A 12,240-nucleotide genomic window follows, 5' to 3' on the forward strand; every position below is an offset into this window, starting at 1 on the left:
TCAAACAGTTGAAATTAGAGCTACCATTCGATCCAGCAATTGCACTTCTGGGTATTTACCCCAAAGATACAAATGTAGGGACCCGAAGGGGTACGTGTACCCCAATGTTTATAGCAGCCATGTCCACAATAGCCAAACTGTGGAAAGAGCCAAGATGTCCATCGACAGATGAATGGATAAAGAAGAAGTGGTATATATACACAATGGAATATTATGCAGCCATCAAAAGGAATGAGATCTTGCCATTTGCAACGACGTGGATGGAACTGGAGGGTGTTATGCTGAGTGAAATAAGTCAATCAGAGAAAGACATGTATCATATGACCTCACTGATATGAGGAATTCTTAATCTCAGGAACAAACTGAGGGTTGCTGGAGTGGTGGGGTTTGGGAGGGATGGGGTGGCTGAGTGATAGACATTGGGGAGGGTATGTGCTATGGTGAGCACTGTGAATTGTGTAAGACTGTTGAATCACAGATCTGTACTTCTGAAACAAATAACGCAACATATTTTAAGAAAAAAGAAAAAGAAGATAGCAGGAGAGGAAGAATGAAGGGGAGTAAGTCAGAGGGGGAGACGAACCAGGAGAGATGATGGACTCTGAAAAACAAACTGAGGTTTCTGGAGGGGAGGAGGGTGGGGGGATGGGTTAGCCTGGTGATGGGTATTGAGGGGGGCACATTCTGCATGGAGCACTGGGTGTTATGAACAAACAATGAATCATGGAACAGTACACCAAAACAAATTATGTAATATATGGTGATTAACATAACAATAAAAAAAGAAAAAAAATAATACCACAAAAAAAAAAAAAAACTGCTAGTGGGGTGCTGGGGTTGGCTTGTATAGTCTCTGGAAAGCCAATTGGTAATATTCCGGAATTCGGGGAAAGCCAGTTGTTAAAATAGAGAACTTAGCAATGCTGGGAGAACTTACACTGTGGAAATTGACAAATGCTACAAAGCTAAGCTTTTTTGGTTCGGGGAGAGCCAGGTTGCCAGCATTATCACTGACTATAACTTAATTGTATCAAGAGTGACTGTGTAAGTTAAAGTTGTGACAAAAATTCTTTATGGGCCCTAAAACAAAGAAACAATAAGAACTTGAAAATAGGAATTTGTCAGTATTTATCATGTAAATTTGGAACTGAATATCCATTGTCCTTGATGTGTATATCTCTGCAGTGAAATAAGTGTATCTGCTTAATATCATATAGTGACTGACCTGACATTTCCTTGAGGAAGATCCTGATAATTGTTGGTTATGCAGGCACGGACTTTCCAACAGAGAAGCAGATACAATTAATTTCAGATTCAAGAGTTTTTCTCCTTGGCTTCCTTGGCAAGTATAGTCCTCAACATACAATATTAGTTATTATGGTTTCCCCAAGGGAAAGAATGAACATGAATATCATAGTGTCCCTTAGCTATTAGACTTGTAATGTAAAACAATACATGCAAATCAATATATAGAACATTCATGTTTCTCAATTACTTTCTTGGAGATTTGGGTAGTTTGTTTCAGGCCTCTTACAAGGATATTATATTAAAACTCACCAGAAAAGCCAACACCTCAAAGTTATTTCCTCTAGAATGCCAAGTAGTCATATTTCTGAAATTGAAAGGCACTTACCAAATACAAAAGAATGCCATTACTATGTGACTTAGGAAGTCCTAAAACCATGATTTGCAGTGAAGTGAATCATCTCTTTCTGATTCACGTTAGAGTATTTATAACCAGGAACTAGAAATTGGGCCATCTAAGGTTTTTGGAGCCTAACCAGCTCTACCCAGGAAGGAATACCTAGTAAATAGGTCAGAAAAGATTTCTAGACAGCCTCATAAAAGCCAGTATTCTCAACCAGAGAGACTAGAGAAAATGCTATGACCTGTAGTTGAATGGAAGGTATCAGTCAGCTTTATAATAATGAGCAGGTCCTTTTACTTTAAGGGTCAATATTCCTTTAGTAACATCCTACCTACCAGCAGAGAGAGCAAGAATATATAGATGGTAGAAAACTGAATAAAAATAAGGATATTTTATTTTGGTTTAGGCTCTGCAGGGATGCTGGTCATCCTTGAGCAGACAATTGACACTGGTTAAATTGATGAAAGCACATTTTCAGACCATAAATCTAAAATGAAATTGCTATAACTCCCCAAGAAACAGCCAACCTGTGAGGTCTTATCTGAAATAGCAAGTAGCCTAGCTCTTTAACACCTCTTTGTTTCTATGCACATAAAAGTATATGTGTTGAAGTAGAATGTCTTTGCTTGAATTTGTCTTTGCTCGCAGCACTCACTCACACACACACACACACACACACACACACACACACACACACTTGGCACTACCTTCATAAGAAAGATGGTAAGATAAGACAAAATATGTAGAGATATTAAACAAACAAAAGTAAAGTCTATTTTGTGAAGAGAACTAATAACTCTTGATAATATGAATGGCATGTCTTTTATTTCTGTATGCTCAATGACTTCCATGGAGTTTGGCACATACCAAGCACCAGTTCAGGGTTTGCAAATTAAACTAGCCAGTTTTGAGTTTGTGGTTAAGAACCATTTAGCTGCAGCAGTAAGGAGATATTACATGAAATTGTTAGTACAACCCTGGTTAAAAGATAAATATGAGAATGTGCACATAGTAGTTAAGTTATGGTGATAGTATCATGCCTCCTATAGTAAAGATCTATAAGGCAAAAAATAGATGACATCACACAGGAAATTACTTTAGTTAAGACCATACTGTGTAAGAGGAAGCAAACAGAAGGTAATACTAAAGGGGAAAGTACAACAAAAGCTTCTACCCATCATTAAGTAGGAGTTAGGTGTGTATTTCTACATATATGAACTGGATGAGGGATACTAGAGCAGTAATAACACATTTAAATGCTCACACATCTCAGGCTGATGGTGTGTGAAGGAGGCCAGTTATAAGATAAAAAGATTGTTGTATGAATTACAGAGAACTAGAGACCACTAACTACAATGACCATATAATTTATCTCTCAAACTTGTTTGTGAAAATGGGCACTATTAAGAAATAACCAGGAAAATATGCATAAACCAGGACTGTTGTGACCACACTGGCCCTCTGGTCAGCCTACCATAGCCCTGCTGAAGGGAGTGGTCATAGTCAAGTCCAGTTAATGTTGCTGTATACAACTGTAGGTTCAGTGTTGCAGATTTTTGAGTCTTCAAGAAATAGTATTTCTCAGAACTTGGCAGGAAGAAATTTCTTAACTTTTAAATGTCAATTATTTCAAGTTTTTCAAACACAGTGCCATCTTAAAAAGCTGAAGTAGTCCCATTCATGAAAATGAAATTCACAGATTTGTTGCAACAGATCTTGTCTCTTCTACCTTTTATTTGTAATAGTATTTTTTAATACCATGTTATATATAATATTTGAGAAATAGATTAGATAATCAACTATGTAGTCTAAAATTTTATCTTTTCCCTTCTTAAGGTAATTTACAAGCAGTATGTTTCTGTTAAATCAAATCAAAACACAATACTTTAAGATGAATTAATTCATGGCTACACTCACTGAGAAGCCAGGTAAACAGTAGAGGTTAGTAGAAATGGGAGTAGGTGGGATTCTGGAGACCTGCAAAGGATTTGGGAGTTTTGTTTTGTTGTTGTTATTTTGTCATAAAAGCTGATCCTACTGGAAATTGGAAATAATGCACATATAGATCACAACTTTCCAAAAGAAAAGAGTGATCCAAAAATAAATTTAAGCATTTGTTAAGAAATCTAGTCACATAACACAGTGATATTGCTATTGATTAGCAATCCCTCAGGAATAGTACTACAATAGCAAACAGCAAGAAACTGTGTCAGCTGTTTTAGTGTCATAGAACTCTATGATTTTAAATGAGATTATTGTGTATCTTGCAAGGGAGGAGAATATTCTGACAGGTAGACTCAAGACAAGTGATTGTGAAGAGATGATAGTAGTGTTGGGAATTTATTTTAACTTAGTTCTGATTCAACTGAAAGTGTAAAATCCATTCAAACACCATGCAAGATACTAAAAATACATCATAGTTTTTTTGGTTAAAATAAGTTCTCATTTATGCCTTCAGATAGTATAAATGAAGACTGTAGGCTAATTTTTATTCTTAAATTGGCCATCTGCCTGAAGGGCTTGCTCTTTCTTTATTGGAGACAATTTGCCTTTACCAGAACAGCTTTAGTGTGGGCTAACACTAATCAGTCCTAGGTGACATATAGTTGTATGTTGGAAGATAGACATGATCATTCCACCATTAAGTGATTTTCCCTTTTCCTAGATATGACAAAGCTGTATAAACCCTAAGCAATGCAAAATGTTGCTTCTTCATGTATGATTTCTAAAACAAGATGCTAATATAGACAAATTTAGTCATTTCATATAGCTTAGGTTAAATATCTGACTATAAGACTACAACTCACCCAGTTTGTATGTATGTAAGGTGCAGTGTTTGTGATTTCAAGGAAAAAAGTGAAGGTTAAAATATTCTAAAACTTTAAGTTTCTAACCATCTTTTATGTCTTAAGGATTTAAAATTACAGACTCATAAATGTCTAATCTTACAACAAAAGTACTAATCATAAGGTTGCAATGATAACTGGTGGATTAAAAGTAATTGTTGCCTTAAGAAAAGTTGAATTTTTTATCGCTTCTTAGCCTTTTGGCTAAGATCAAGTGTAGTATCTGTTCTTATCAGAAAAGTTGAATTTTTTGGACATAATCCAAATTATAAGTAAATTATTATAAGAATAAATAATTTTACATGCATATAGAAACAAAATTTAACGCAGGCCTATTGCAAAGGACACCCAAAAATTCATTAGAGAAAAACAAACATTGATTGACTTTGTGAATTCCTCCACCTTGCTGATATATATCATGATAATTATTGTTGCGCCTTTTATGTTTTGAATGATATGCTATGTACTTGCATTACCTACAGACATTCTAAAATAATTTAGAAATGTACCATCCTTAGACTTTTTGCAAACAATGACCTAGAAAACTTGTGGAAGAATACAGAGAAAGAGTTTCTTCTGTCCTATAAATCCAACCTTGCATCTTTAAAAAAAAAGGGGGGGCTGGAACAATAAAGATGACATGTGAGAGAATGCAGAAAGGCCCGAAGATGTCACGTTTTAAGTGTGAAGAAATAAAGGCGTTCTTTTCTTATCCTTCTTCCTTTCAATCAGATGCCCCCCTGATTCCACATTTTCTACAATGGTGGAATGTAGAAAACCAATTAAACATAAAAAAGCTTAATCCAAAGGAGCTGAAGTTTAACTCCAAGTGTTCTGTGCTATTTTCTAATGTCTAAGTGTTGCCAAGTGAATTAGAGTTTAGTCTGCAGATGCTAAAATTATATAAATGGATCAAAACTTCCATATCTTAATCTGTAAATTAGAGATTGTAATAGCATCTATGTCCTAGAGGTTATTATGAGGATGAATGAGACAATTTATGTAGTAAACTTGGCACATCATAAACTCTCAATAAAAAATAAGGATTATCATTGTTTCTGTTGTTGTGAACGAGAACTCTTTGAAGATAGATGAAGTTTCCTAAAGAGACAATGAGTTTCTCAACATTGACACCAGAACAAGTTGAACAATCATTTTGCTGAGGTCTTGCACAACAAGAGACAGATTGCACCACAATACTATTAGATCCTGTCTCACTCTGAGAATCATGTCTGGGTTTTTGGGAAGCCCAGTGTTAACACAGGGGTTGAAAGGCATGATTTTGGTTGGTTTAATCTGGAGTTAAAAGGGGGAAAATTAACTTTTTAAAAAGTTTTGCATATGAGTATATCATGAATTTTAGCATCCTGTTTCATTCTGAGAGATACTGTAATTATTCTTAGTGAGTTAGAGTGTAGAGTTCCCCAGGGTGGGCAGGTGGAAGTTCAAATGACATAAAGAGAACCGTTCAGGTCACCTGGTTTTGACTCCAAATTCTCCCTTTTCCTTTTCTTCATTTCTGTCAAAAATAGCAACACCCTGACAAAAGATTAGGCTGGAAATCCTAACAGCTCACTGCCAGAAACTCTGGAATTCTTCACACACACCCCACTTTTTTTTTAAATACTGGCATTGGTTCATCACACTGTTATGCACATAAATTAATCTTGATGCCCCTGATTGTGAAAATTGCTTATAAGTCAAAAGTTCTGTTCCTGTATCTGTCTGCTGAAGAGGATGTCTGCATTAGAGAATTATAGTCAAGCCAGAGAGACCTGTGTTCCACTCCCAGGACTACAAATGACTAGCTCTGTGTGTGTGACCTTGGGCAAGTTAATTAAGTAACCTCTTTCAGTTTCAATTTCCTCAACCATGAAATGGAAAAAAATAATAATACTTTACAAAGTAAACATAAGGATTGCATGGAATAATGAATATGAAACATGAAACTCAGTACCTGGCACATAGTAAGCCCTCAATTAATTATTGCTCCTGATGCTATTATTGTTGTTGCTGCTGCTGTTGTTGCTGTTACTAACTTTGAAGAATGATGTTTAAAACCCTAAAACATTCACTCTAAAATAATTATGTCTAGTGCAACTTTGGTAAAACCATTATAATCCAGGGCTACCACCCAAATTTACCTCAGTTTTGGCAGCCATCATGCATTAGCTTTGCTCCTCACAACTCTGCAAAGAAATTATATTCTGCAGTTTTTAGGTGAGGGAACTTAAGCTAAAGTTTGAATGACTTGCCAAAGACCAATGATAAGTAGCAAATCTGGAATTCGAGCTTATTTTATCACCAAGACCCTGACTCCTGCACAAAGGATGCATTTGGTATTGTCAGACTTCATATCTGCCACTTGGGTGAGTTTGAAATGGTATTGCCTCATTTACATCTTCATTTTTTATTACTAGTGCACTTGTGCTTTTTTAATATATTTATCGGGCAATCATGTTTCCTCTTCTGTGAAATGCTCATTTGTGTATTTATCTTTTGTTCATTTCTTATTGGATTGTTTGTCCTTTTATCATTGAATCGTCGGATTCTTTATATACTCTGGGTACTAATAAGCTTTAGCAATATATGTTGCAAGTAATTCCTTCCAATTTATGGTTTATATAATCATACTCTTTTTGGTATCTTTTGATGAAAAATAAATCTGAAGACTTATTTTTAGTGTAGTCAAATTTTTTTATGATTTGCCCTAAGATTTTTAAAAATTCTCTCCTATCCCAAGCTCATCAAGATAGCTTTCTATATTATCTTCAAAAATTTTAAAGTTTTCCCTTTGCCGTTAAAGTTTTGACACAATGATAATCGTTTTTTATATGTGGTGGGAGGTAGGACTATCTTATTATATTTTTCCCTCGGTGGATAACCAGTTATCTTGATATCATCTTATTAAATCCTTTTGCTATTGATCTTCCATGTTAGCTCTGTTTATATCAGTTTTCCATATATGAATATGTCAGTTTCTGGTTTCTATTCTATTCATACATCTGTTTGTCTGTTACATTGCCAAAACCACATTATCCTACATAAGATGGTTTATAATATGTCTTGATATCCCTGATATTTAGCAAAGGAAACTTTACCAACTGATTCTTTTTCAGGAATGTGTTGTCTATTCTAAGCCTTTTGCTCTTCCACATAAACTGTAGAAAGTGTGAATCTGAATTCCAAACCAGTATAGTGTAAGTTCTAGTTAGGAATTCCCAAGGAAGACTTTCTAACTTTCTTTTTTTTACTCTACCAGGATCCAAGTCCAAAACTGACATGCTATTCCATTATTTTGCTCTGTAAGAGTTTCTCCTAGTTCCTTCATTGGACATGTTATTTGCAAGAAAACTTTAAGCAGGTTGTCTATTCAGTCTTCACTCTGCTGAAAACCTCAAGATTTGTCTACTTTTCCCAGTGCACATGTCCCAATAAAAGAAAGTTACTAGACCAATAAATATTAACATATATCCTCAGGAAAAAAATAGCTTTTTGTTTGCTTATTAAACCCTCTTTACTGATATAACACTATCTACATATTTTTAAATGACTGTTTGACACAAGTAGCCAAGCAGATGGCACCCCCAAAGGACAAAGCTAAAACAATTTGAATAACTGGGGCACCTGGGTGGCTCAGTCGATTCAGTGTCCAACTCTTGATTTCAGCTCAGGTCATGATCTCGGGGTCCTGGAATAGAGCCCTGCATAGAGCTCCCTGCTCTGCGGGGATCTGCTTGCCTCCCTCTCCCTCTGTCCCTCCCCCCCAACTCTTGTGTATGTGCACACGCTCTCTCCCTCTTTCTCTCATAAATAAATCTTTTAAAAAACACAATTTGAATATGAAAGTAAATATTGATAGTATCAAGTTATAATGCATTGAATTAAATGAATATTCATATCTGAGTTTATACTAATATGAAAATAATTGAATAAATATATGGGGGATAAAAGAAAACTCTTCCTTACAGAGGAATACTAATTAATAAATGTAGAATAAATGAAAGAAAATCAATGTTAGCAAACACCACAGTAATAATTGTTGCAAGCAAGCTCTACTAGTGGACTTTAATTTCAGCAGTTCCACTTCTGGTATTTATCTGAGACAACAAAAACACTAATTTGAAAAGATACATGTACCCTTATGTTCATTGCAGCATTATTTACAATAGCCAAGATATGGAAGCAACCTAAGTGTCCATCGATAGACGAATGGATAAAGAAGTTATGGTATGTGTATTTGTCTGTCTGTATACAAAGACACACAAACACACACACACACTATGAAATATTACTGAGCCATAAACAAGAATGAAATCAAGTCATTTAAGACAACATGGATGGACCTAAAGGGTATTGTGCTAAGTGAAGTAAGTCAGACAGAGAAAAGCAAGTACCATATGATTTCACTTAAATGTGAAATCTAAAAAACAAAACAAACCATAGATACAGAGAACAAACTGGTGTTGGTAGATGGATAGGGGTTAGAGGAATGGGTGAAACAGGTAAAAGGAATTTAGAAGTACAAACTCCCAGTTATAAAATAAATAAGTCACAGGAATGTGATATACAGCATAGGGAATACAGTCAATAATATCATAATAACTTTGTATGGTGACAGATGATAACTAGACTTATGATAATTTTTTCATAATGTATAACAATATCAAATCACTATATTGTACACCTGAAACTAATATAAAATTGTATGTCTATTATAATTCAATAAGAAATAATTATTTCCTTCAAATATTTATCAGTTGGAAAGGGAAACCTACTCACTTTATGGTGAAATAAATGAGCAAATACCACCATAATCAAGTGGTCAAGGTTATACCACCAATAATAAAATATCTACATTACATACACACCCCCATTAGTATGCAATGAGAACATCACATTACTTCTATAGTATTCTTGCCTAAAGCACACAATTTCAATCTAATCATGAAAAAATATCATACAAATTCAATTCAGGGAACGGTATACAGAATAACCAATTAATTCTCATTAAAAGTATCAAGGCCATGAAAGGCAAGAAAAGAATGAGGAAATGTCAAAGACTGGAAGACACTAATGATACACAACAACAAAATGTATCATGGGATCCTTGATTGGATCCTGGACCAGAAATGTGGCCATAAGGAAAAAAACTGGTGAACTTTAGAAAAATTTGTAGTTTAGTTAGTAGAAATGTACCAATATTAATTTCCTGGTTTATTCACTATTCTATGGTTTTGTAAGTTGTTAAGATTAGAGGAAGCTAGAGAAACCTGGGTGGAATGATATACATCAACTCTCTGTACAATTTTTGTGACTTTTCTGTAAATTTCAAATTATTTCAAAACAAATTTTTTTAGAAACTTGTTTTTTATGTTTGTTTTTGGTCCATCTTGTTTAAGAGTATGAGCTGTACTAGGTAGTGTTTCTCTGATCATCTCATCCACCATGTTCTTAAATTTGAGACTTAACATTTTAAAGACATTTTTATCATCTTTCTCTCCCAGCCTATTTTGGGATATCCTTTGCCTGCTATAATTTAAGAACATGTTCTTTTTCTACATATTATATCTCCTACAGATTCCATCTTAATTTTAGCTTCTGGAGCTTATTTTGATATACTTTTATACTCTTCTTTAATTACCTGAGTCATAAAATCTGGTGCTGACTCCATTAAAATTTGGGCTAAACAATCAAGATCAGCAATTCAGTTCTATCATTACAATTATGTTAGCCTTGGCAAGACCTTTGGCCTCTGTGGAATGAGAATAATGGTAGGACCCAGTCTCATCTCTCCAAAAGTTGTTATGAGAATTAACTCTCTTCTTTCTCCTAGATTCCCTGACATCATACTCTCTGGATTTTTTCCTACCTCTCTAACTTTTCCTTCTTAATCTTATTCTCCAACCTACTGCTTAAAAATTAATGTTTCCAAAGGGCCTAGCCCCTTTACTCCTTTTGAAATTGTGCATTTACTTTTCCTTGGCCATAAAATCCCCTCTGCTTGCTTTAGCTAATCAATCTACTAGTGACTCCCAAACTTATGCCCATGTTCTCAGATCTTGCTCCCAACCTCCACATTTATATATTCAAACACCTTCTGGATATTTCCACTTGACTGTATTATAAGCATCTCACTCAAAACATATGTTCTAAACTGAACCCTGTTGCTTTCAAAAACTTAACTCTCCAATATCTTGATTGTCTAACATAATGGATTGATTAATTAAATAGTGGAATTACCCAAGGAATACAATGCTACCAGTTTAATTACTGCTACAGATGCAAATTTACTAATATGGAAACTATCCTCACCATATTGTTTATTTTAAAAAGCAGGTTAAAAAGCAATGTGTGTAGTATGCTCTATTTACAGAGCAAATTTGAACACATCTCTCTCCAGACTAATTACTTTAAATGACTTTCCATAATCTACAAAATAAATCCTGGCAAAAAAATTAAAAGGTCTCTTGTAATTAAGACCCTGTTTGTCTCTCTGTCTCTCTGGCCTCCTTTAAACACACACACACACACTTTAATACTCAAATATTACCCAAACACAGCATGCTATTTCATGCTTATACACATTTGCATATCCTCTTCTCAGAATAGCTTTTCCCTCCTTAGTTATCTCTGAAGCCCTTCTTGGGGTCCACCTCCTCTGGGAAGGTTTCCCTGACTTTGTTTTCTCCCAATAAGATTAGTTACTTTTTTTCTGTATTATATTTCTGTACCCTGTCTTTATAGCTACTACTGCATATTCCCTATCATAATTATTCCCTTAAATGTAAATTTATCTTAAAAGACCAGGGGTTTCTTGAAGATGGGGAACTGATTAATTCACCTTTTTTCAACTTTGCTACCTATCTTCAGGACTCAATCACATTAGTCGCAGTATAAATATTTGTGGAATTGAAATTAGAATGCATATGAAAGCACATAATACACCACAGATAGAGTGCTCTGAAATGAAAGATAGTATTTATTGCTATTTAAATTCATACTAAACACAATGATATTTTAAATCAACATTATAAAGAATAAATTCTTCAGAAGGGGACTCCTTACCCAAATTACTGTAATCTGGGTGTCAAAATCTTGAATCTAATGGTAATGTAGGTAAAATCCCCTCAAACCAGGTATCTAAAAGAAATACAGAATAAAAGGGGGGCTCCTTATTCCAGAACTTTATAAAAGTCAACAAAAGGACTTTTGGAAATAGTTTGATCCAGGCTCTTTAATGAAAACTTCATGATTTTTACTCTACATCTTACATGATTTGAATTTTTTCTAAGCCTTATCAATCTGTGAACACAAATCAAATTATAATAATGGGAAAAACTCCATATACAGGCTTATATCCCCACCTGCATAACACAAGATTTCACCTCTCCCACAACTAACAGGATTTCTGGGATCTGACTCAGATGCACTCCAGAAAAGGAAAGAATGGAATAGCATGACACGAAGAGGTTAGTTTTTAATGTTAGCATGTCAGGCATATACATGGTTTTGTATATACAACCTATGTATAAATATGCTCACAAAAGAAGCATTTCATGTTTATTGTAATATTCAGTATATAATTCCACAGAAATATTACATTCAGAATCTGTCACTCAACAATTTCTCTGCTTGGAATATTTTGGCCAATTAACAAAGATTCTTTTCTATTGGCCCTTCCTGTTCATTATCATTGTTCCATCTTCCATAGATGACTTTGCCAGTTCATCTAACTCTTCCTTA

At 34.6% G+C, this 12,240-nt stretch overlaps 1 protein-coding gene and 1 pseudogene across 1 annotated transcript in view; both read left to right on the top strand.

The window, feature by feature from the left end:
* SPATA16 (spermatogenesis associated 16) overlaps nucleotides 1-12,240 on the top strand; it is a 225,436-nt gene that overhangs the window by 119,846 nt on the left and 93,350 nt on the right. The window lies entirely within an intron of this gene.
* Nucleotides 4,679-4,788, top strand: LOC112834801 (U2 spliceosomal RNA; annotated as a pseudogene).

The sequence above is a fragment of the Callorhinus ursinus genome, unplaced genomic scaffold, assembly GCF_003265705.2.
Source record: "Callorhinus ursinus isolate GAN/ISIS: 27379988/994484 unplaced genomic scaffold, GSC_fseal_2.0 scaffold1, whole genome shotgun sequence".
Classification (NCBI taxonomy): domain Eukaryota; kingdom Metazoa; phylum Chordata; class Mammalia; order Carnivora; family Otariidae; genus Callorhinus; species Callorhinus ursinus.